The 24,505-nt window shown below is 38.6% G+C and overlaps 1 pseudogene; it reads right to left on the bottom strand.

Annotated features, from left to right (window-relative positions):
- Positions 1 to 18,263: 18,263 nt before the first annotated feature.
- On the bottom strand, positions 18,264 to 19,409 carry LOC117099337 (annotated as a pseudogene).
- Positions 19,410 to 24,505: the final 5,096 nt, after the last annotated feature.

The following is a 24,505-nucleotide window of genomic DNA, read 5'->3' as shown; positions in this document are numbered from 1 at the left end:
GACTTTTGGTCATGATACTTATAGATCATCAATGTCCATTCTGTGATAGAACAATGACAATTTGGGAGATTATGTAAACTCTACTACTTCTCTGTAAACTCCTGTCCCCCACCGCCACCCATTAAACTCTGTGTTACAACTGCAAACTCTGGTACTATACCGAGTGTCCACAGTCCCTGTGATGGTTGATACTGAGTGTCAACTTGATTGGACTGAAGGGTGCAAAGTATTGTTCCTGGGTGTGTCTGTGAGGGTGTTGGCAAAGGAGACTAACATTTGAGCCAGTGTACTGGGAGATACAGACCCACCCTCAATCTGGGTGGGCACAATCTATATCAGCTGCCAGTATGGCTAGAATAAAGCAGGCAGAAGAAAGTGGAATGAGGAGACTGGCTGACCTTCATCTATCTCCTATGCTGGATGCTTCCTGCTCCCCAACATCAGACTCCAAGTTCTTCAGCTTTTGAACTCTTGGAATTACACCTGTGGTTTGCCAGGGGCTCTTGGGCCTTTGGCTACAGACTGAAGGCTGCACTGTCAGCTTCCCTACTTTTGAGGTTTTGGGACTCAGACTGGCTTCCTTGCTCCTCAGCTTGCAGATGGACTATTATGGGACTTCACCATGTGATTGAGTGAATCAATACTCTTTTTTTGTTTGTTGTTGTTGTTGTTGTTGTTGTTGTTTTAAGATGTAGTTTCACTCTTGTTGGCCAGGCTGGAGTGCAATGGCATGATCTCAGCTCACTGCAACCTCCACCTCCTAGGTTCAAGCAATTCTCCTGCCTCAGCCTCCCAAGTAGCTGGGATTACAGGCACTCGCCACCACATCCAGCTAATTTTTATATTTTTAGTACAGACGGGGTTTCACCATGTTGGCTGGGCTGGTGTCAAACTCCTGACCTCAGGTGATCCGCCTGCTTCAGCCTCCCAAAGTGCTGGGATTACAGGCGTGAGCCACCATGCCCGACTGAGTCAATACTCTTTAATAAACTCTTCTTCATATATACATCTATCCTGTTGGTTCTGTCACTCCAGAGAACCCTGATTAGTATAGCCCCTTTCACTACAAATATCTCGATATGCCCCAGGCCACTGAAGGCCTAAAAGCTTCACTGTATCAGCATGCTACTGCATTTTTTATGAGAAACATTTCCTAAATTCTGGCACACATACATCCTGAGAAGTGTCTACTTCCTGTTCAACATACCCAAGCAGTGCTATGTTACTAATATGATGAACCAGCCTCAGTCCTTTGGAATGGGCAAGCAGGGAGGTTCCCAAGGAAAAAGTTATAATAAAGGGGTGAATAGTTAATAAATTCCTAAGAAGAGCAATGTACTTCCAGCTGCCAACTGAAAGCAAATTGGTTTTGATGTCTTTACTAACAGATATAAAAACATTTGCCAGGTCTCTAGCTGCATACCAGGTGCCAGGGGATGTGTTGACTAGATCCAGTAGAGAAACAATATCTGGAATAGGTTACAAATACCATCCCCCACCAGCTGATTGAGTAGATCACAAAGATTCACCTGTTGTCTACACAGTAAAATAGGCAAGCTGTATAGGAATGTGGTAAGAATCAACAACCCTGCATCTTTCAAGTCCTAGATGACAGCATTTATCTCTCCAGTTGATTTTGGAGAGATCTATTTACATATCACTTTCTGACTACTTAATATCAAATTTTTGGGAGGATGAGGAAGTTCTACAGGTTTCCATTTGGCCTTTCCTATCACAAACGGCCTCATTCCATAGGCCAGGGAAACAATATGGGGATTCTATCAGTTGTTCAGTTGTCTATTTCAGCTATGCATTTTGTAACTGAGAAAATAACTATTGTTTGACATAGACTACCAGTCTCCCATTTACCACTGACAACAGATTAATCAGTGTTTTTAAATCTAGGCAGATCAGAGTCTGAATGTTATATTGTTGTCCTTTAAAATGATATACATTAAGCGATTTATTATAGGAAATATAATTTACATGATTATGGGAGAAGCCAGAGCAAGGAAGGCCTGGGATAGGAAGTGGAAAATTTGAAGACATCAATAACCAGTCTTTTTTAAGCACTGGCATAAGGGGACAAGTCAGAGCTCCCAAAGAAATCTCAGAAACTAGGCTCATTCAATCACTGAAGCGGGGACCCTAAGTGACAAATTGCTTGCAAAGAGCATAGCAGCTGCTGTATCTATGCAGCTACCACTTCTGTTCATCTATCAGTATTCCTGGGACTACTGCTGGTTAAAAAACCAGAAGTCAGGAGAAAGAACTGGACTTGGAGTGGAAGAAAACAAAAACAAGCTGTAACCTGACAGGCACTTCTTTATCTTTTCATCACCATATCTTGCCCTGAAGTTCTTCAGAGAGAAATAATTTTGCTTTAGTTCCACCTCCCAAATCTCATACAAGTTCTTCTTTCGAAAAACTTTAACCTGAAGCCATAGTGGGAAGAGGGTACTGGGGAAATGTACTTACTAACTTAACTAAGTTAACAACAGAACAATCCAGCATCGAAATAGTGATACAAAGGTGAATAAAATATGGAGTGGAGTTGGAGGGGGAGCCGACAGAGGAGGCTAAGAGAAAAGTCAGTAAGAAAACAAGAAAACCAAGGGGGTATGTTTTCTTAGACACCACATGCAGAAAATGCCTTAAGAAGAAGAGTCATTGCTTCTGCCAAATGCAGACTAAAGGCCAAAGAAAATGAGATTTTGGAGTTGACCATAACATTTAAGAACATGGACATTATTGTTGATCTTTAGGTGAATGGAGTGAAGCTGGTAATGAAAGCTTGAAGGTACTGGTGTAAAGGGAAAAAAACTAGAGACAGGAGAATGAACAATTATTACAAGGAAATTTTCTATAAAATGTTATACAGAAATGGAGTGGTAGTAGAGAAGTGCTCTTGATAAAGGTAGATTTTGTTTTGTTTTTTATGCGATGGGAACTATTAAAGTATCTTTGGAGTTGATTAAGTATAGAGGCAAGAATCAATGATGCAAGAGAAAGACAGCATCTGACAAGTAAAGGAATAAAGTCTTTTTTCATGCCTAGTATTCTTTTTTGTTAACACATAAGGTTCTACATATGTATAGGGTACATGTGACATTTTGATACATGCACACAATGTATAATAATCAAATCAGGGTAATGGGAATCTCCATCACCACACACATTTGTCATTTATTTGTGTTTGGTTCATTTCAGATTGAAGGAGTGAAGTCTTTAAGTAGGCAAAGGAAAATGGAACCCAGTATACACAAAGAGGGGCTTACTTTACAAGGCATAAGATCCACTTTACCAGTGGTGAAGGTAGAGTAGATGAATACAAATACAGGTACAATAGTGGATTTGTTGTGCAGGAGAAAATGAAGTCATTCTTTTATTTATTTTATATTATCAATGAATTAAAAATTGGGGTTACTAGATGAAAGTGACAAGCAGAAGGAGCTTTGGAAATTTGACGAAAGGGGAGAAATTATGAAATGAATATCTTGGAAAATAAAAAATTAATTCAGAAAAGCAAAGTTGTATGCTTGGTAGTGCTACATCCTCACTTAAGATTTGTGAGTGTCCACAGCAACACGATACGGAATGAGGAAAAGTTGAAAGCATTTCCTCTGAGAACTGAAACAAGACAAGGATGCCCACTCTCAGCACTCCTCTTCAACATAGTACTGGAAGTCCTAGCCAGAGCAAACAAGAGATAGAAATAAAGGGCATCCATATCAGTAAAGAGGAAGTCAAACTCTCTCTGTTTGCTAATGATATGATCACTTACCTAGGAAACTCTTAAGACTCCTCTAGAAGGCTCCTAGAACTGAAAAAAGAATTCAGTGGCCAGGCGCAGTGGCACATGTCTGTAATCCAAGCACTTTGGGAGACCGAAGCGAGTGGATCACCTGAGGTCAGGAGTTCACAACCAGTCTAATTAACATGCTGAAACCCCATCTCTACTAAATACAAAAAAAAGTTAGTCGGGCATGGTGGCTCACACCTGTAATCCAAGCTACTTGGGAGGCTGAGACAGGAGAATCGCTTGAACCTGGGAGGTGGAGGCTGCAGTGAGATTAGATCGCACCATCGCACTCCAGCCTGAGCAACAAAAGTGAAACTCCATCTCAAAAAAAAAAAAAATTCAGCAAAGTTTCCAGATACAAAATTAATGTACACATATCAGTAGCTCTTCTATACACAAACAGCGACATAGCTGAGAATCAAATCAAGAACTCAACCTTTTTTACAACAGCTGCAAAATATTAAAGAACTTAAGAATACACCTAACCAAGGAGGTGAAAGACCTCTGCAAGGAAAAGTAAAGAACACTGCTGAAAGAAATCATAGATAACATAAACAAATGGACACACATCCCATGCTCATGGATGGGTAGAATCAATATTGTGAAAATGACCATACTGCCAAAAGCAATCTACAAATTCAATGCGATGGTATTCCCATCAAAATACCACCGTTATTCTTCACAGAATTAGAAAAACAAATTCTAAAATTCATATTTTAGAATTTAGAAACAAAAAAGAACCCACATAGCCAAAGCAAGACTATGTAAAGTAAAAAGAACAAATCTGGAGGCACTAATTTACCTGATTTCAAATTAAACTATAAGGCCATAGTCACCAAAACAGCATGGTACTGTTATAAAAATAGGCACATTAGACTAATGAAACAGAATACAGAACCCAGAAATAAACCCAAATACTTACAGTCAACTGAACTTCAACAAGGCAAACAAAAACGTAAAGTGAGGAAAGGACATCCTTTTCAACAAATGGTGCTATGATCATTGACTAGCCACATGAAGGAGAATGAAACTGGATCCTCATCTCTCACCTTAGACAAAAATCAACTCAAGATTGATTAAGGATTTAAATCTAAGACCTGAAACTATAAAAATTCTAGAAGATAACATTGGAAAAACCTTTCTAGACATTGGCTTAGGCAAGGATTTCATGACCAAGAATCCAAAAGCAAATGCAATAAAAACAAAGATAAATTGCTGGGACTTGATTAAACTAAAGAGCTCTTTCACGGCAAAAGGAACAATCAGCAGAATAAACAGACAACCCACAGAGTGGGAGGAAATCTTTACAATCTATATATCTGACAGAGGACTAATATCCAGAATCTGTAACGAATTTAAGCAAATCAGCAAGAAAAAACAATCCCATCAAAAAGTGGACTAAGGACATGAATAGACAGTTCTCAAAAGAAGACACACAAATGGCCAACAAACATATGCAAAAATGCTTCACATCACTAATGATATGAGAAATACAAATCAAAACTACAGTATGATACCACTTTACTCCTGCAAGAATGGCTATAATTAAAAAATCAAAAAATAGATGTAGGCGTGGATGCAGTGAACAGGAAGTACTTCTACACCGCTAGTGAGAATGTAAGCCAGTACAACCACCATGGAAAACAGTGTGGAGATTCCTTAAAGAACTAAAAGTAGAACTACCATTTGATCAAGCAATTGCACTACTCACTATTACTCAGAGGAAAAGAAGTCATTATATGAAAAAGATACTTGGACATGCATGTTTATAGCAGCACAATTCACAATTGCAAAAACATGGAACCAACCCAAATGCCCATCGATCAAAAAGTGGATAAAGAAACTGTGGCTATATATGTGTGTGTGTGTGTGTGTGTGTGTGTGTATGATGGGATACCACTCAGCCATAAAAATGAATGAATGGCACTCGCAGCGACTTGGATGGGACTGCAAGTGAAGTAACTCAGGAATAGAAAACCCAGCATCGTATGTTCTCTTTCCTAAGTCGGAGCTAAGCTAGGAGAATGCAAAGGCATAAGGAAACAATGGACTTTGGGGACTGAGGGAGAAACGGTGGGAAAGGGGTGAGGGACAAAAGGCTACAAATTGGGTGCAGTGTATACTGCTTGGGTGATGTGTGCACCAAAATCTTACAGATCACCACTAAATAACTTACTCATGTAACCAAAAACCACCTGTTCCCTAATAACCTATGGAAATTTTTAAATTGAGGGTATAAAGATAAATGGATATCAATCAATCAATCACATTATTTGTGTGTTCTTCTGTAGCTATATCTACTGCTTGAGTGCAGGAGGAAATAGGTTGTTGTCTTACACTGAGTCAGCTTTATTTTTTCCAAGGAATGTAGCACTGCTCACATTAAAGTAAGTTTCAGTGGAAATTTATGGGAAAGTGCAGATGTATCTGATGTGATAATTGAACCAGGAGTAGATCAGGACTTAAGTTACTATCTCCATCTCTTCCATACCATTTGATCCTCATCTCTGAATTTTGCATTACATATACTTTATTTTTTTCTCTCTGTGACAACCAGATTTTTGTTCTTTTTGTATAATTGGCAGAAAATGGTTGTCCCTGCCCAGGATAGGTTAACCTTCCAGCTCCAAGGCCCAACAGTACTAATTCCAGATTTCTAAAAAGAAAAATCAGATTAGCTTAGCTTGGGTCAGACTTTTGCAGAGAAAAGGTTAAGGAGAAAAGTTTCACAGAGCAGATAAATTAATTGAACTAAAATCCTCAACAAGAGTAGTTTGGTATGAGTCTGAACAATTATGGTCAATCCAAAATATTTAGCACTGCAGAAATGGAATACTGAAGTAAATTTATATTTCATAGAATTTCATGTAATTAGATAATTGAGTTTTAGAAGGGAGAGGGCTATTAAAATAGTGATTTCTGTTTTCCACTGAATCCCAATGGCCTTCTAATCTTGCAGCCTTGGTAGAGCACCATATCTTTAGAATTTCCTCCAACACCAAAACCCATCTCAAGGAACTCCTGGAGAAAATGGTCCACAGAGCATGAGCTATCCCAATAAGAAATGCCCTAAGGGCTTTTGTAGTGTTATGATCTCAGTACTTACATCTCCTGCTCACACCTAATTCAGAGGCCTGCTGCATCCAGCAATCACTCTCCAATAAGAAAAACAATCCAGAAGATGGGCTGAGGCATCCAGTGCTTACAATGACATTTCTGAATGAACAGTAAATTTAAACTGGGAGAACACCTGCAGGTGATTTAGATTAATAGCAATGGAACAGCATTGTGTGTTTAGGAAGAAGTTTCTTAAAAATGCAAAAAATTGGCCGGGCGCGGTGGCTCAAGCCTGTAATCCCAGCACTTTGGGAGGCCGAGACGGGCGGATCACGAGGTCAGGAGATCGAGACCATCCTGGCTAACACGGTGAAACCGCGTCTCTACTAAAAACTACAAAAAGCTAGCCGGGCGAAGTGGCGGGCGCCTGTAGTCCCAGCTACTCGGGAGGCTGAGGCAGGATAATGGTGTAAACCCGGGAGGCGGAGCTTGCAGTGAGCTGAGATCTGGCCACTGCACTCCAGCCTGGGCCACAGAGTGAGACTCCATCTCAAAAAAAAAAAAAAATGCAAAAAATTTTTGTTTGCTCAATATCCTGTTTTTTTTAATTGCAAATATTATGAGTACTAACAACACAAGAACTTTCGTCCAGTACTGTGAGAGTGGCAGAAGGACTTTTAGCAGGTGTGATACAAATTTAGGAAGTAACCATGCTGATTCTCTAAGGCATGAAGAATAAACAAGGGACATACCTTAGGGTCTCCAAAAATGTGAGATGGAGATGGTTATGGGATCTCAATACACTAAAAGAAGTATCTGTTTATACTACCTTTTATAAATGCACATGTATCAGTATACCGTTTTTAAATTCTTTTTTTAAAAAAGATGATTCCTCAAGATACACTTGAAAACCAGACCATATGTGCTCTGAAAAGACTAATATGTCATCTTGGCTATAAACAGATCCCAAACTGTGTCTGCCCAGCATCTTTGCTATCATTGAAGACAATCAGGGTAAACCAGCTCCACAGTCTGCCGCAAGAATATAACTTCCAGTTAGAAAACACTCACTCACCAGCCCTTTCCCTGCCTTAAGACAAAGCTGGTAAAACTATTAGGTATCAAAGTTCTCAGGGAAAGTGGTCCAAAATATGCAGAGCACAATTCTGAAGTAATCTTAATATTATTTAGACAGATATGGCCAGCAACCTTATTTGGATTAGAGTCAGAAGGAATTAGACCTGTAAGGTGGTAGGGATGAGGAGGACCTAACCCAGAACCGGTAATGGTTGTCTCAAAAGGTACATCCCGTGGAAGGCAGCCAAGGCCTTGAGATGGGGGGAAAAAAAATGGAGAGGCTTCCAAGAACACTCCATCACAGCGGTAACTGAGGAATGTGCTGAAACATTAAATGGATGTCCCAGTCTTCTCTAAGATCAGGAGAAAAGTGAAGCAATGGTATAAACATTTGTCAGAATGACTTAAGTGAGCTGATAGATGATAAATGACTATAGGCAAGCCTTATGATGAGCTCAAGTATATATAGAAATAAAACCTCAAAGGATTTTAGCATTACAAAGCTGAATCAGTGACCACAAACCAAAGTATTATTATTCTTGTGCGATGGTCCAACCATGTTCTGGGCCACCTCCATACATGTGAATTTAATTACCTTTCACTGACAAGTTGAGGAAGACCTTTTGTAATACTGAGTTAAAGGCAGGGAATTTCAAGGTACTGAAAATTGTTTCAATAGGCACTAAACTCTGAACAGGCAGGAAGGCCATTATAGTGATGATAATGATAAAACTCAGGGCTGTAGACACATATTAATGGGCCTCTCCTGATGAAAGAGCCACATTTCATATGCATGAAGGAGATGAACATCTAACTTTGTAACTGGCTTATATTTCAGGGATGGGGGAAGTATTTAAATGATTTCTGGTCATGAGAGAATTTGACAGAAAAGAGGGAATGGAGATATCTATTTCCCAGTTTAGATTTTTTTTTTTTTTTTTTGGCAAGATCATTTTTCTCAGTCCATAAGGAAAAAATATCCCTCTGTACCCCCCAGTCACCTCCTGACTTGATGTCCACTCTATCCGACTGCCTCATTCTTTAGGGGGAAAGTCATGAACCCAGCATAATCAATGACTTTACCTTGACAAATGCCAGCATGCAGTTGGATGGATTATTTCTTCCCATCCCCACCCACGTGTTCTGTAAGAATCCCACCACCAGAACTGTGAATCATATCCCACAAGTCTGAGGAGATATGGCCTGCAGTACTTTAATTCCTCTTCATTGTATTCTGTTTATTTCAGAGCCTCTTGATGAGAGGTTGGTTAAGCTCATCTCATTCTCCAATTCCAAAGGAAAGAGGTTAGAAAAGGATGACAGGTTACATCATTCTCCACTGATTTCTCAAATTAATACAAGGTGAAGCCAAGTCAGTGGTAATGAGTGTTCCTTTCCAACCAGAAACTATTTCATTCCTGCATTCAGCAAGCATTTGCTCTCTGTGATGTGAACACTATTATTTGATACTTCATTGGTTTCCCCTGCCAAGTCACTTTTTATCACCATTTTTGGATTTGGATGTATTTCCTATTCTATTTGTTGAAGAATTTCTTTACTACAAGTAACTGGGTGAAGTCTATACAACAGACCTGTGGCACCTGTAGCCCACTACCCTCTTCCTAGGGACAGCATTAAATTTCCAATTCAATGATTCCTAAGTGACCACAAAGAGGCTCCGTCACTGCTCCACAGAGTCTTAACTTTTCTTTGCCTCCAAGCAAGCCTACACACACAGATGACTGCATACACACTACCCAGAGCACTTTATGTCCATTTTCTAATTCACCCCTCCCTGTAGCTAGGCACCATTTTTATCCTCTTTAAAGAAGAAACAGTAAACCAATGTGCCACACCCAGGATGACATAGCTAGCAAGTGGCAGAGCTGGATTTAAGCCATTACTTTTAGCTGTTTTTAACCAGCACACTCTCCTAATTGTCTCTTTAAAATCTTTTCCTCAGCCTCTTATTTTATGAAATAAGATGGATGAAAGACTTGGGTCCAGAAAAGTGAAACCAGCTTTCACAAGAGCCGAAGGCTTCTTGAATCCCAGGCTGGAGCTTTCTCTCTGATTTAGTATTGCTTTCCTCATGTTTGCTTAACCACTGAGGTTCTTGGAAAAGATGTATGTTGTTACCACAGCATTCCAGTGTATGCTACTGAAGACCCTTAAAGTGTAATTAAACAGAATGTCTATAATAATGAAAGCCATCTCTTTTCATGCACTATCCACTTCACTTGCAATACAGAAAGGGTTTGATCCCAGGGAAAAAAAAAAAAAAAAAAACATGCAACTCTGTGATTCATGTCAAGGAAGACATGGCCAGTTTTCCTGATGGTCTTGGAGGAAGAAAGCATTTCCATTTCTTCCTCTTAAATAGCTTCTGAAACAGAAGTGTTGCTTTTCTTAAGACAAGGTACATTTTTTGAGGCCAATGGCCACATCTGAATGATACTGAACAGGATGCTGGAAATCATTGATGTAGTCAGCCAGTCAAATGGCTCCATAGGCAGCATAGTATTTCCTGAGAGGTGCAGAGAGAGACATTGGTCATTTTCCTGCAATCAGGGGAGAACTTTCAGAGTTGAACTTCGTGTGTGTGTGTGTTTGTCTGTCTGTCTACATGCAGGCACAGTCCAGAGAAAAGGGGATATAGAGAGAAAGAGGACAAGAACCGTGTGATGCAAAGAAGTCATCTCTGCCATGTGTTTGCCTTCAGGGAATTCAGAGTTGGGTTCTCTCAGCATTTTTGTCTAGAATTTTATGTTGGCATATTAAATTCTATAAATAAATGGATGGAGTGGGGTATGTGACGGCAGAAGACAAGAATTGTCTTTGAGAGACAGAAATGTTTATATTACAGAAGCAATGACCTGTTTCACACATTTTGCTGATTTTTGTTTAAAAAGTGTATTTGTAATAAACAGGTTACTTCTACAGGTCATGCCAACTATTTTCCTGTACTAAACCACATTTTTTTCTGTGCTAACACCACACACAGACACACACACATACACACGACATTCAAAACCCTTTATAAGCTAACCGATCCTATCATGCCACCCCTGTAACACGTGCCCCAAGCATCCTACATTCCAGCAAGACAAAACTTCTTGCTGTTCCCTGAACACCAACGTTTTGGCCTTTCCTCTGCTCATGCCATTTTGGTCACGTTGAATGCCCTTTCCCTTTCTCAGGCTAGAAAATCCTACCCGTATTTCAAAGCCCAACTTAAGTACCACTTCTCTATGAATGCTTCCCCTGAGCCCCCCTCCCTGTTCTTTACCTCATTCCATCTTTCCTCACAGATACAAGCATATGGCCATGACGGATGAACTATGGATGGCTCTATGTCTGCCTCTCCATGCTACTGCAGCTCCATCCCTACTCTGCATATTTAAAATTCCTGCAGAGCAAAGGCTGTGTATATACACTCGTAACCTACTTCATTCACCCCCACTTGTTTCTTGGTACCAAATGAATAGCAAGTCTTTCAAGCAGACTTGTTGTATGATTGATTTGACTGATTGATTTGTATTAATAAATTTACATGTCTACTCCCTAGCTATAACAATGAAAATATATTGAACTAATCCAATCCCCTGCCTGAAAGCAGTTACGGCAATGCTTCCTTTCACTTCCTCTCTTCTATGATAATAAGTGAAATCAAATGAAACACAACCATTTAAAACCTCCATCCTCAAGTTCAGCATCTATGCTGGTTGTTTTTTTGTGGTTTTTTTGTTGTTGTTTTTTGTTTTTTTTTTTTTTTTTTTTTTTTTTGCCCCTATAACTCCATTCTCTGACCTTTTCTACCCTGCTCTGTACTCTAGAAGACGAAATGTTAGGAATTGCATCATCCAGGCTGTTTTGCCCTATAGCTTTTGGCTAATGGGTTCAACTACTGGGAGACACTGCCAGGACCACAGAGGGCAGGGGGAAAAGGAGAGGTCAGAGCATTTATTTTCCTCCCTAACTTTGCTGGAATATAGTGGCTGCATTTCCTTATGTAGGCCCACAGCTCCTATAGGCAGCCTCTCTTATTTGTTGTTTAAGTTTTCTAAATGTATTATCTTACAGTTCTGTAGGTCAGATGTCTGACAGAAGTCTTGATGGACTGAAATCAAACAGTTGGCAAGGCTGCACTCTGAACTGGAGGCTCTTGAGAATTCTGCTTTACCATTCCCAGCTTGTTGGGTCTGCCCACATTCCTTGGCTCATGGCCTCTTTCTTTCATCTTCAAAGCCAACAACGTTGCCTCTCTCTGGCCTCTCTTTCTTCATCACATCTCTGGCCATAGCAAGGCAAGTTTCTTTTCCTTTAATGACTTAAGTGATTAAATTAGGCCCATCTGCATAATTCAAGATAATGTCCTTATCTGAAAGTCCTCAACCTTAATCACATGTGCAAAGTCTCTTTTGCCATGTAAGGCAGCATATTCACAGACCCTGGGAATTAGGGCACAGACATCTCCGAGGAGCCATTCTTCTGTCTATCACACTTGGGTTTAGCTCACTGTTCCCTGTTTGCCTAGATGGGTCAATGACTTCTTGACGTTATTAATCCCTGGGGCCTCACTATTCTGTGTTGGTTCCCTTACTATACCCTTAGCTTTACACATGGTTTCTTCACTAAATTCTCTTTAGTCAGCCCTCTGAGCCTACTGTATGATTCCTGCAAGGACCCTGACTGATCCCACAATGCTCAATCACCCACCACAGATAAAACTGTGTGGCTGGAATCCTACTGGAATCCTAACAGACAGTATTTGGTTTTCTGCTAGAAGGTCACTGATGATCCCCTTAGAGAAACCAGCTGTCTGGATGAACAGGGACCAGTTTTACCCACCATTTACTTTCCTTCTTATAACTGTGTGCATGAAGAGTTGAAATGGGTTTTTGTACCTGGGAAATATGAAGAGGTGGCTCACTCAGCAAAGTTAATAGCTGGGCAGCTTCATTACTTTGGGAACTATTTGAGGACCAACTAGCTCCCGCACAACCAGAAGAAAAAAATATTCAAATTTCTGCTGAAAAATCAATAAAATCAGGGCTCTGAAATATTTGAGAGCAAAGCAAGTAAGGTTCACTCCAACACATTCTTCATCCCCAAAGACTCTCTCCTCAGCCTTCCATCTCAGCACAATTAATTTCAAGGATTAAGAGCATCTACTTTGGCAGGAAATAAACCTGGGTTTGAATCCCAGCTCCGTGGCTTGGATAAATTATTTAACATTTCCAAGCCTCAGTTTTCTTATCTGTAAAATGGAGATAGTGTCTACAGGATTGCCGAAAGATTGAATTTAGGCTATATACAGATTCATATTGGGCCTAATAAGTATACATTACATTACATACATAACAATATATTATTACAATTAATTAGTAGTATTAAATCCTGCCAATTCTTTAAGGCCAAGTTCAAATCCTCACCTCCAAGAACTCTTCCTAGATCCCTCCAAACTTCAGAGATCTCCCTTTCCTTTAAATTCTTACAATCCTTGTAGATAATGCAGTAGACAATTTGGCAGCTATTTACAGTAACGACCGTAGTCTCCTTCCATAGTGAGAACTGTGTCTTCGTTGGCGTCTCCCTTTGTGCCTAATGTAATGGTGTGCATAGAATAGACACTAAGGAAGTATTCATCAGTTCATCACCTTCAAGATGGATTGCCATCATGAAGCGTATATTTTCTCAACCTTTCTTCCACTTTTCCTGGCTGTATTTGCCATTCTCAAGTGAGAGGAGAAAGTAATACAGTGTCTATCTGTACAAGAAAACATAGACCCTTCCTCCTCTTTTAAAGTTAGAGAGATGTATCACAGTTTTCCAAACCATGGAGGGTGTTCCTAATTTTACATGTTCTGCTCTAATATCAGACCATTTGTCAGGACATGTGCTATAATTCTAACTTCAGGAAAAATGACATCTTCTATACTCCTTATATTAATCAAGATAGTCTAGATTATGCCAAAGGAACAAATTATCCCAGATCTCAATCACTTAAAAGCTGAGACAACATAACAAAAGCTTATTTCTCTTTAGTGAAATAATCTGCTGAAGGCTCAGGGAAACCATCTCCGCACAGCCCCTCATCAATCCAGGCTGATGCAAGATTCTCCATCCTCAAGCTGCACTGTCTAGAACATGCCATCTCTTCAGTTATAAACAGTACAAGAAGACAGTGCTGGAGAGTCTTGCACTAACAATTAAGTCCTAGGTCCAAACCTGACACACATCACTTCTGCTTAACAACCCCTGGTCAGAACAAGAGTCACATGGCCCTGCTTAATGGCAAAGGGCATGGAAAATTGGTATCATTGCACTGGCCTGGAAAGAGGGGAGAACCAGATTGAGGGGAGCATTGGAAGTCTTTACTACACTTCTTAAAACTCTTGTTCAACTCTAACTTATATGACAATCTTCTCTCCTCCTGGACTGCAAACTCTTTGAGGGCAGAGGTCCTAATGGATTCATCTCTAGTTCCACTCCCTGCTCTCTCAGTGCCTCGCTAGCAAAATCTCTAGCACGTGATCCAAGTGTATTTATCAACTACATTTTTTAAGTTTACCAAATAGTTATTGAATGCTTCCCATGTGCCTCGTACTGTTCTAGGTGATGAAGATATGGCCCTGAACAAAATGTACACCAATCTCGAGGCTCATAAAACTTAGATTTTAGTGTGAAAGGAAAACAAATCAAAAAAATAGACAAAATGTATGATTAGGTGACTGTTGATAAGTGCTATGGAGAAAAATAAAGCAAGGAAAGGGGTTACTAAATATGTATGTGGCAGGGGTATGGGCAGATAATGACTGTGTGGGGCCAAACAGGGAGGAGAGTTGACCAGGAAGAACTGTGCTTCTTGTGGTGACATAAACAAGGAGAAAGGGTATAATAAGATGAGTGTTGATGGTCTCAAGAAAGATGGCAGTGGTGAGGCTGTGAGTACTGGGTGTGAAAAGAGGAAGAGATTGGAGTCTTGCCAGTTCATGAAGAGTTTGGGAGTTCCCTTTCCACTCCTGCAAATACTAATAAGGAGAGCAGGAAACAGTTGGCTTTTCTGATTGTCCTTTTGGCTTACAGAGAGAGGTATGGAGTCTAACGAGAGGGCATTTTAACAGGAGCTTGTGGGTGAATTTAATTGATTTTTTTCTGTCATACATTTTCAGGCACTTTTTATATTTTTTTTCTTTTTTTCACTTAAATTAAAAATTCTAATAACATCTGTAGAGTTCATTAAAATGTCTCTTTTTAAGGCTATTAGCAGCTTCTTCATGTTCTCTCTTCACTCTAGTGTGAAATTTCTGCCTTATGATTTGTTGGAGAAAAGACTTTAAAAACTCTGTGAATTAAAGACCTCTTTGAAGAAGACTCCTACTGTGTTGGTGTTTCTTTCACTTTTCTTTCATGCTTTAAAACTCTTTACCCCACCCAGATAATCGTATGGACTATGGTACTTATGAATGTCACATTTATATGTATCTTTTGTTAATTCAACTATCTATGGCATGTGGGTAATCTTTGTTAAGCTCTTAATAACTATAAATGTTTCATTAAAAGGACGGATCTTCAGAACTTCCAATATTTTTTATTAACATCTGTACTGCTTAAATCTTCCTCACAATGAGATGGATAGAGTGGGAAGGTAGGTAGCTTAAGTCCTGTCTGAGCTCTATTATTGAAGTTTCATGAATGTTCTGGAACTCACTTTTCCTCTTCTGAAAGGTTGATGACTTTTACTCTAATTGGTAAATCATTATCATCAGTTTTACAGTAATTATATTTTTATTACTCTATGCAGGCATTGTACTAGACATCTTATATGAATTACCTTTTTTATTGTGGTCACACACACATAACATAAAAGTTACCATCTTAATGATTTTGAAGTGTACAATACAGTAGTATTAATATAAACACGTTGTATAACAGAACTCCAGAACTTTTTCATCCTGCAAAATTGAAACTACGTATCCATTAAGCAACTCCCATTTACCTCCTGCCCCAACCCCTGGCAACCACCATTTTACTTTAGGTTTCTAAGAGTTTGACTATTTTAGATACTTCAGGTATGTGGAATTATGTAGTGTTTGTCTTTTGTGACTGACTTATTTCAACTACCATAATTTCTTCAAGGTCCATCCATGTAGAAGCATATGACAGTACTTCCTTCCTTTTGTGAATCTGAAAATATTTCATTATATGTATGTGATACATTTTATTTATTCATCTGTTGATGAACATTTAGGTTATTTCCATCTCTTGGCTATTGTGAATAGTGCTGCAATGAACACCAATGTGCAAATATCTCTTAGAGATCCTTTTTCAAATAGTTTAGATACCCAGAAGTGTATTGCTGGATCACGTATTATTTCTAACTTTTAAAATAACCTCCACAGTTTCCCATAGTAGCTGCACTATTTTATATTCCCACCAACAGTGTACAAGGGTTCTAATTTCTCCACATTCTCACTACCACTTGTTATTTTTTGTTTTAGGGAGGGTGGCCATTCTAACAGTTGTGAAGCCATATCTCATGGTGGTTTTAATTTGCATTCCCCTAATTATTACTGATGCTGGGTATCTTTCAATACGCTTATTGACCATTTTTATATTTTCTTTGGAGAAGTGCTTGCCCAATTCCTTTGCTTTTTTTTTTAAAACTGGATTGTTTCTGTTTTTGTTGAGATATAGGAGTCATTTTTTATATTCTGGATAATACCCCCCATCAGACTTACGGTTTGCAAGTATTTCCTCCCATTCCTTGGTTGCCTTTTCAATCAGTTGTTTGTTTCCTTTGCTGTGCAGACGTTGGTCCATTTGCTATAGTCCCACTTGTCTATTTTCACTTTTGTTGTCTGTACTATTTGTGTCATAGCCAAGAAATCATCGCCAAATTCAATAGCTCAAAGATTTTCCCCCATGTTCTCTTCTAGAAGTCTTATAGCTTCAGTTCTTATTTTTAGATCTTTAATCGACTTTGAATTTTTTTTATATAGTGTAAGATAAGGGTCCAGTTTCCTTTGTCTGCATGTAAACATCCAGTCATCCCAGTACCATTTGTTGAAGAGACTACCCTTTCCCCGTTGTGTAGCCTCGACACTTTTATTGAGGATCATTTGATTGTGTACATGAGGATTTATTTCTGGGCTCTCTATTCTGTTCCATTGGCCTTTATGTGTCTTAAATGTCAGCATCATGCTGTTTTAAATATTGCAGATTTGAAATGCTTTGAAATCAGAAAGTGTGAGGCATCGAACTTTTTCTATCTCAAGATTGTTTTGACTATTTGGGGCCTTTAGCAATCCTAGATTAATTTTTGAAATTTCTGCAATTTCTGCAAAAAAATATGCTGTTGAGATTTTAATAGGTATTGTATTGAATCCATAGGTCACTTTGGGTAGTATAAACATTTTAACAACATGAATTCTTTCCAAGCAGGAACACAAAATATCTTTCCATTTATTTGTCTTTTTCCAATTTCTTTTATCAATATTTCCTAGTTTTGGATGCAAATTTTTCACCTTGGTTAATATTATTTTTAGGTATTTTATTTTTTTGATGATATTTAAAATGTAATTTTAAACATTTTTCGTTTTAGATTGTTCATGGTTACAGAACTTTAACTGTTTTTTTGTGTGTTAAATTTTAATCCTGCAACTTTGCTAAATTTATTACTTCTGACAGGTTTTGTGTGTAATGTGTGTGACACCTTTAGGATTTTCTATATACAAGATCATGTTGTCTACAAACAAAGAACATTTTACTTCTTCTTTTCCTATTGGGTGCTTTTATTTCTTTTTCTTCCTTATTGTTCTGGACAGGATTTTGAGTATTATATTGAGTAGAAGTGGTGAGAACAAGGATCCTTACTTTGTTTCTGATTTTGAGAAAATGGTTTTAGCTTTTTGCCATTTTGAGTATGATGTTAGCGGTGGGCCCTTTACCTATGGCCACTATTAAGTTGAAGTAAAATCTTTCTATTCTTAGTTTGTTTTTATCATAAAAGAATATTAAATTTTGTCAAGTTTTTCTGTATTAATCTGCTAATGTATTACACTGATGAATTTTCATGTTCAAACTAAATCCCACTAAATCATAATATGTAATACTTGTAATACATTGTTGAATTTCATTTACTAATGTTTTGTTGAAGATTTTTATGTCAATATTCATTAGGGACATTGGCCTGTAGTAGTTTTCTTTCTCATATCTTTTTCTGACTTTGGCATTAGGGTGGTGCTGCTCTTATAGAATAAGTTTGAAAATGTTTCCTCCTTTTCAATATTTTGGAAGAGTTTAAGAATTGGTAGTTCTTTTTTTGTTGTTATTTAGTTTTTATTTCATAATCATAAACTTAACTCTGCAATCCAGCTAGGCATGGAAGAGAACAAGGAAAACATGGAACCCAGAGGGAACTGCAGTGAGAGCACAAACATTCTAGGATATTGAGAGCAAATGGGGTGGAGGGGTGCTCTCTTGAGCTACAGAAGGAATGGTCTGGTGGTTAAGATGAAACACAAGTCAAACGTATTCGAGTTGTCCACAGTCAGCAATGCTGATCTTCTTGCTGGTCTTGCCATTCCTGGACCAAAGCGCTCCATGGCCTCCACAATATTCATGCCTTCTTTCACCTTGCCGAAGACCACATGCTTGCCATCCAACCACTCAGTCTTGGCAGTGCAGATGAAAAACTGGGACCGTTTGTGTTGGGTCCCACATTTGCCATGGACAAGATGCCAGAACCTGTATGCTTCAGGATGAAGTTCTCATCATCAAATTTCTCCCCGTAGATTGACTTGCTGCCAGTGCCATTATGATGTGTGAAGTCACCACCTTGACACATAAACCCTGGAATAATTCTGTGAAAACAGGAACCCTTATAACCATAATCCTTTCTCTCCAGTGCTCAGAGCATGAAAGTTTCCTGCTGTCTTTGGAAACTTGTCTACAAACAGCTCGAAGGAGACGCGGCCCATCCACGTCGATGTCGAAGAACAGGGTGGGGTTGACCATGGCTGATAGTACAGGGTACCTGATGGCAGAGACATCTACAAAGCTGGTGGTAGTTCTCTAAAAGTCTAATAGGATTCTCCAGTGATGTCATTTAGTCATGGGCGTTTACTTTGTTTTTCTGGATTCTTGATGTGTGTTTTTTTGGTTTTAAATTTCAACTTTTATTTTAGACACAGGGGGTACGTTGGCAGGTTTGTAACATGGAAATTTTGCATGATGCTGAGATTAGGGGTCTGATTCCCGTCACCCAGATAGTGAGCATAGTACCTAATAGGTGTTTTTTTTTTTTTTTTTTTAACACATGACCCTTTCTCCCTCCTCCCTCTAGTAGCCTGCTTTGTCTGTTAGTCCTTTATTATGTTCATGTGTGCTCAATGATTAGCTCAATTGTAAGTGAAAACATGTGGTAGTTGGTTTTCTGTTTCTGTGTTACTTTGCTTAGAATGATAGCCTCCAGCTGTATCCATGTTGGCACAAAGGATATGATTTCTGTTTTTTGTTTTTTTGTGTTTTTTTTTGAGATGGAGTCTCACTCTGTCACCCAGGCTGAAGTGCAGTGACGTGATCTTGGCTTACTGCAACCTCTGCCTCCTGGGTTCAGGCAATTCTACCTCAGCCTCCTGAGTAGCTAGAACTACAGGCGTGTGCCACCACACCCAGCTAATTTTTGTACTTTTAGTGGAGACAGGGTTTCACCATGTTGGTCAGGCTGGCCTCCAACTCCTGACCCCGTAATCTGCCCACCTTGGCCTCGCAAAGTGCTGGAACTACGGGCATGAGCCAGCACTCCCCACATGATTTCATTATTTTTTATAACTGTGTAGTATTCCATGGTGTATATGTACCACATTTTCTTTAGTCTACCATTGACGGGCAGCTTGGTAGATTCCATGTATTTGCTATTGTGAATAGCACAGCAATGAACATAAGAGCATTCATGTGTCCTTTGGCAGAATAATTTATTTTGCTTTGAGTGTATGCCCAGTAATGGGATTACTGTGATGGATGGTAGCTCTGTTTTAAGTTCTTTGAGAAACCTTAAGATTGCTTTCCATGGTGATTCAACTAATTTACATTCCTACCAACAGTGTGTAAGTCTTCCCTTTTCTCCACAGTCTTTCCAGCATGTTTTTTGTTGTTGTTTGACTTTTTAATAATAGCCATTCTGACTGGTGTGAGATGGTATCTCCTTGTGGTTTTCATTTGCATCTCTGTGATGATTAGTGATGCTGAGCACTTTTTCATGTTTGTTGGCTGCCACTTGTATGTCTTCTTTTGAGAAGTGTTCGTGTCCTTTGCCATTTTTAATGGGGTTGTTTTATTCTTAAGTTCCTTACAGATGCTGGATATTAGGCCTTCGTCAAATCTACAGTTTGTGAATTTCTTCTCCCATTTTGTGGTTGTCTGCTTACTCTGTTGATAGTTTCTTTTGCCGTGCAGAAAATCTTTAGCATAATTAGGTGCCACTTGTCTATTTTCGTTGCAATTGCTTTTGGGGACTTAGCCAAAAAATATTTCTCAAGGCTGATGTGGAGAAGAACAATTCCTTGGTTGTCCTCTAGGATTTTTATAGTTTGAGATCTTACATTCAAATCCTGATCTATTTTGAGTTAATTTTTTAATACAGTGAAACGCAGGGATCCAGTTTCAATCTTCTTCATATGGCTAGCCAGTTATCCCAGCAACATTTATTGAATAGGAAGTGCTTTCCTCATTGCTTGCTTTTGTCAGTCTTGTAAAAGATCAGATGATTATAGGTGTGTGGCTTTATTTCTGAGTTTTCTATTCTGTTCCAATGGTCCATGTGTCTATTTTTGTACCAGTACCATGCTGTTTTGGTTACTGCAGCTTTATCGTATGACTTGAAGTTGGGTAGTATGATTCCACCAGCTTTGTTCTTTTGGCTTAGGATTACTTTGGCTATTGGTCTTTCTTTTGGTTTTATATGGATTTTAGAACAGTTTTTTCTAATTCTGTGAAGAACGACATTGGTAGTTTGATAGGAATCCCGTTGAATCTGTAAATTGCTTTGGGCAGTATAGCCATTTTTACAATATTGATTCTTCCAATCCATCAGCATGTAATTTTTTCCATTTATCTGTGTCATCTCTGAAATCTTTCAAGAATGTTTTGTAGTTCTCCTTGTAAAGACCTCCTTGGTTAGTTGTAGTCATGGGTATTTCATTTTCCTTGTGGTTGTTGTAAGTGGAATTGTGTTCTTGATTTCACTCTCAACCTGAACCTTGTTTGTGTATAGAAATGCTATTAATTTTTGCACTTTGATTTTTGTATCCTGAAACTTTACTAAAGTCATTTATTAGTTATAGAAGCCTTTTGGAAGAGTGATTAGGATTTCCTAGCTACAGAATGATTTCATCCTTAAGGAGAGATAGTTTAACTTCTTCTTTATCTATTTAGATGCCTTTTATTTATTTAACTTGCCTTATGGCTGTGACTAGGACTTCCAGTACACTGTTGAATGTAAAAGGTGTCAAAATTATTCCAAGCACATTTTCAGACTACAGTGCAATACAAAGAGAAATCAATACCAAGATCGCTCAAAATTACACAACTACAAGGAAATTAAACAACTTACTCCTCAATAACTCTTGGGTTAACATCAAAGTTAAGGAAGAAATTTTAAAATTCTAGAAATAGGGACACAACTTGCCAAAAGCTCTGAGATGCAGCTAGTGTTAAGAGGAAAGTTTATGGTGCTAAATTCCATCATGAAGAAATAAGATCTCAAATTAACAGTTTAACTTCACACCTATAGAAACTAGAAAAACAAAGAACAAATCAACCCCAAAACTTCCAGAAGAAAATAAATAACTAGAATTAGAGAAGAAATGAATGAAATTGAGATGCAAAAATCCATACAAAAGATCAATGAAACCAAGAGTTGGTTCTTTATAAGAATAAGCAAAATTGATAGACCTCTGGCTACATTAACAAAGAAAAAAAGAGAGAGAAGAACCAAATAAGCACAATCAGAAATGACAAAAGCAATGTTCCAGCTGATCTCACAGAAATATAAAAGATCCTCAGAGACTACTATGAACAACTCTTTGGACACAATTAGAAAATCTAGAAGAAATGTATAAATTCCTAGAAGCACACATTCTCCCAAGGTTGAATCAGAAAGAGTTGAAATCCTGAATAGACCAATATCACCTTCTGAAACAGAATCAGTAATAAAGAATCTAGCAACTAAGAAAAGCCCTGGACCAGGTGGATTCAGAGCTGAATTCTACCAGACAATAGTATAAGAAAAGCTTGTGCTAATCCTATTGAAATTATTCCAAAAAACTAAGGAGGAGATACTCCTCTCCAACTCATTCTATGAGGCCAGCATCATCCTGATACCAAAACATGGCAGAGACAAAAACATAAAAAAAAAAAAAAAAACTTCAGGCCGTCCTTGACGAACGCTGATGCAAAAATTCTCAGCAATTTACTTGCAAACTGAATCCAGCAGCACCTTGAATTTATCACCCCACTCTGTTCTGACCTGTAATGATTCTGCTGAGAGATCCAATAATAATCTTATGGAGTCTTCCTTGTACATGATGAGCAAATATTTTCTTGCTGCTCTCAACATTCTCTTATTGTTTATGACTTTTGACAGCTTATGATATGTCTCAGTATGGGCCTTTGGGGATTTATCCTAAGTGAATCCCTTTGATCCTCCTGAATTTAGATGTTCATTTACTTCTTTTAAGTTTTCTTTGTTTATTTCTTCAAACAAGGTCTCTACTTCATTCTCACTCTTCTTATTCAATTCCCATAATGTGTGTATTAGTCTCCTTATCTCCTTTAGGTTTCTTTACTTTTCTTCACTTAGTCCTTTAGAATTTTTTCATTTTTATTTTATTTTTATTTCTGACTAATTTCAAATGGCCCATTTTCAAGTTCGCTAATTCTTTCTTCTGCTTGATCAAACCTGCTGTTGATCCCTTCTAGTGAATTTTTAAATTCAGTTATAGTATTTTTTAGCTTCATAATTTCTATTTGGGTTTTTTTTAATAGTTTCTCTTTGTTTATATCTCATTTTGTTCATGTATAATTTTCCTGATTTTGTTTAGTTGTCTCTCTGTGCTGTCTTGCAGCATAGTGAGTTTCTTTAGGATAAATATTTCAAAATCTTTGTTAGGTAACTTATAAATCTTTGTGTCATTATTGTCAGCTTCTGGATATTTATATTGGTTCTCTCATTGAGTCATGTTTCTCAGTTTGTGTGCCTTGTTATTTTTTGTTGATTTTTGCATTTGACAAAAGCAGCCAACGCTCCCAGTCTATTTGTTTATTCTTATGCTGCTACTAAAGACATACACAAGACTAGGTAATTTATTAAGGAAAGAGGTTTAATTGACTCACAGTTCAGTCATGGCTGGGGAGGCCCCGAGAAATTTAAAATCATGATGGAAGGGGAAGCAACCACATCCTTCTTCACATGGCGGCAACAAAAAGCAATGCAGAGTGAAGGTGGAAAAAAGTCCCTTATAAAATTATCAGGTTTCATGAGAACTCAACTCACTACCATGAGAACAGAATGGAGGTAACTGCCCCATGATTCAGTTACCTCCCACCAGATCCTTCCCATGACAGGTGAGGATTATGGAAACTACAATTCAAGATGAGATTTGGGTGGGTGCACAGCCAAACCATATCACCCTGTATTTATAGAATAGCTTTATACAGGGAAAAGCCTTAATCAGTCAGCAAACTGGAAATTCAGAGGGCCTCCAAAAACTGTAATGAGGATAAATTTTCTTGATGCTTGTGCATGTAATTTCCCAATTAAAGAGGTTTACTGTGTTTTGCTTTTTGTTTTTTCGGGAGCCTGCAGTCTTATGTTCTCTCTGGTGTCTTTCTGAAGTACTTCAGGTTCTCTGGATCTGAAAGAAGCCGCTGAGTTCTCTTTTGTTGTTTGCAATCCCAGGCATCCAAGACAAGCTTGTTCCATTAGTGCTCCAGATGAGACACAAACCAGCTCCTCAGGCAGCCAACCCCAAAGCCAGAATATAGCAGACATGCTCCACTCTTCTCTTTCCCTCTTAAGGAAGAAGCCGCAGCTGAGTGCTTTCTCTGGATTATGGTCAGTGGTGCCTGCTTCTATCTGAGATATTATAAGTTCTCTGGCACTATCACAAGCCATTGAGCACTCTTGTTCTCAGCAGCCCCCACATCCAAACTATGCCCAGTTCCCATGGCAGAGTTCTGAGTCAGGCAAGACAGAAATCAGTCCTTTGGGCAGTCCACCAAAGAGTCAGAACATTACATGTACATTCCACTCTTTCCTTACCCTACTCAAAAATAAGTTGAGAGATGGGCTTTCCCTTTAGACCACAAGCTATGTCAGCTTTGGGGAGGGACTGATGTGGTTGAAATTACACAGCTTTTCTTACCCATTTTAATGCAGCTCTTCTTGGTTTTGAGCTTTCCTTATGTACTGAGACTTTCTAATTGGCTTCTGGGGTTCTCACAAAGGTTTTGGACTTTATGTATTTGTTGCCAGTGTTTTTGTGAGGAACAGACTCTGAGGCT

Source organism: Trachypithecus francoisi, unplaced genomic scaffold (assembly GCF_009764315.1).
Source record: "Trachypithecus francoisi isolate TF-2019V2 unplaced genomic scaffold, Tfra_2.0 Lachesis_group16, whole genome shotgun sequence".
NCBI classification, from domain to species: Eukaryota; Metazoa; Chordata; class Mammalia; order Primates; family Cercopithecidae; genus Trachypithecus; species Trachypithecus francoisi.
The sequence above is the reverse complement of the archived record's forward strand: the minus strand, read 5'-3'. Positions and strand labels throughout refer to the sequence as shown.